At 46.9% G+C, this 2,408-nt stretch overlaps 1 pseudogene; it reads right to left on the bottom strand.

The window, feature by feature from the left end:
* Nucleotides 1-242: 242 nt before the first annotated feature.
* LOC115305274 lies at nt 243-2,089 on the bottom strand (annotated as a pseudogene).
* Nucleotides 2,090-2,408: the final 319 nt, after the last annotated feature.

Below are 2,408 nucleotides of genomic sequence, written 5' to 3'. Positions count from 1 at the left end.
CTCACTTAAGTGTCTGATTTCGGCTCAGATGATGAACTTATGGATCATGTGTTCAAGCCCCATGTCAGGCTCTGTGCTCAGAGCCTGGAGCCTGCTTCAGATTCTGTGTCTCCATTTCACTCTGTCCCTCCCCAGTAGTGCTCCGTTTGTCTCTCTCTTTCAAAAATAAACATTTTTTAACAGTTAAAAAAATACTCTCCATTACTGTGCAGTGAATCAGATTGCATTCAGGTGTGATGATGTCAAACAGAATATGTGCTGGCACTGCTCAGCTCAAGGTCTACAATTTTGGTCTTAACTTAAGAGGGGTTAACGACCATGCTGTGCTGAATCCCATAGCTGAAGTAGATAGCAAACCCAATCAGCATCCAGACACCAACTGGGGTCCAGGTGCCAGCTGTCATCTGCATCATAGGGTAAACATTCACAAAGATGCTCAGTAGTGGGAGGAGAGGCAGACCAGGGGCCTTAAAGGGAAGAGAACTGGAGCTCTGTGGCTGTCTCCAGATGACCACACCAAGCCCAGTGATGAGCACCAGGAGCAACACAACCACTGAAATCCACACTGGGTCTCCAGAAAGCAGAACTGGAGATTGGGCCAGCACCAGGCAAAGAAAAGAGAGCAGCAGAGCAAGCAGTGAGGAGCAAACATAGACAATCCGGCCAGAGACTGGAGTGGGGGTACAGCTGCCTGGAAAAAGTAGTCCATGTAGAGTCAGATTCTCTGCAGCAGGTCCATTTTCCTCTTGCATCTCTGCTTCATTTCCCTCTTTCTTCCTCTCAGGCTGATACCTGATGATGAGAACACAAAAAGCCACCTGGCAGTAAGCTAGCCAGGTCCCAATTGACATGAGGTCCAGAATATCAGTGAGTCCATAAAAGAATGCCATGATTGCTGCAATAATGCCAAAGATCACAGTGGCCACAATCTGGGTGTATGCACCAGTATGGACCCTGGCAAGGACAGGGAACAGGAGGCCATCCTTCGCCATCATGTAAATCAGCTGACGTATGGGGAACATATAGACCAAGAGGCTGGCAGAAAGACTACAGAAAAATCCAAATGCTACAACATAGTAGGCAGGGGCCCAGCCAATATGGAGAAATGCCTCAGGCAAGGTGCTCCCAGGTTGGAGCTTGTAGTAAGGCACCATGAGTGTAAGTACTGAAGAGACACCAAAATACATCAAAGAGCTGATGAAGAGTGAAATCACAATGCCCATAGGGATGGAACGCTGCGGGTTCTGGGCTTCTTCAGCTCTGGTAACAATGTTGTCAAAACCTATAAATGCATACAGACAGGTAGCTGCTCCACGGAGAATCCCCTCAAAGCCAAAAGGCACAAATCCTCCAGTGCCCAGAGGCCCCAAGCTAGAGGTGTCATTGAGTCCAGCCATTATGTAGTCCTCTTCTGTGAGTTTCCAGTTGTGCAGGTCCCCCTCAATGAAACCAGAGATGATGACAAAACTGAGCACTAAGAGGCTCACTAATGTGACTCCTTTGGTATACAGCCCTGACTCCCTTGCCCTCAGAGTCAGCAACCCAATAAGCAACAACACAAGGGCCACAACAAAGAAGACTAGATATTTTGCAAGGTCCTGGGGAACATGTAGTAAGATGCTTTCACTCAGGATCTGAGAGATCTGGTTCCCAAACAGGTTGTCCAAAGCTAAGCTCCAGGCAAAGACCACAATGGCTGTACCAGCAACATAGGAAAAGACAAGGTTCCAGCCAGTGATGAAAGCCCAGAGTTCACCTGTAGTGACATAGCTGTAGATATATGCAGAGCCAGAATAGGGAACACGAGCACCAAACTCTGCATAGCACAGCCCTGTCAGCACAGAAGTTAGACTTGCCCTGTCAGCACAGAAGTTAGACTTGCCACCAAAAAGCAGATCACAATGGATGGTCCTGCTTTATCTCTAGCCACGTCACCAGCTATGAAATATATAACTGCACCCACTGTGGAGGACACACCTAGGGCCACTAAATCCAGAGTGTTCAGTCTTCTATGTAGGTCATCCTCAACCACCAAATGTTCCAGCTTATATCTGCGTACCAGCTTTCGACCAAATCTGCAAAGTGCCATGACACAGCTGGACTTGAAGATTATAGGATCAGAGAGCTGCAGCAAATGTGGAGAGCCGAGAGTCTGAATTGGGTTCACTGAGTCTCAGTTAATCCAAGTTGGGTTGTCACTGCTGAGTTCCATTGGTCAGGCTTGAAAGCTGATGCTTTGTATTTCATCTTAAATGTGTTATCCTTCCTTAATGCCTAAGAAAACAATAAATATTTACTGAAAATGGTGTTCAACCAACACTCAGAGGTCTCAAGTTACCCGTTTCAAGCCAAATATCACAGAAACTGACACCAAAGGGCATCAAAGAAAAATCAACCTTGTTTTCCCA

This window comes from Suricata suricatta, chromosome 10 (genome assembly GCF_006229205.1).
Source record: "Suricata suricatta isolate VVHF042 chromosome 10, meerkat_22Aug2017_6uvM2_HiC, whole genome shotgun sequence".
Classification (NCBI taxonomy): domain Eukaryota; kingdom Metazoa; phylum Chordata; class Mammalia; order Carnivora; family Herpestidae; genus Suricata; species Suricata suricatta.
Note: the sequence above shows the minus strand (reverse complement) of the source record. Positions and strands in the feature narration are given on the sequence as shown.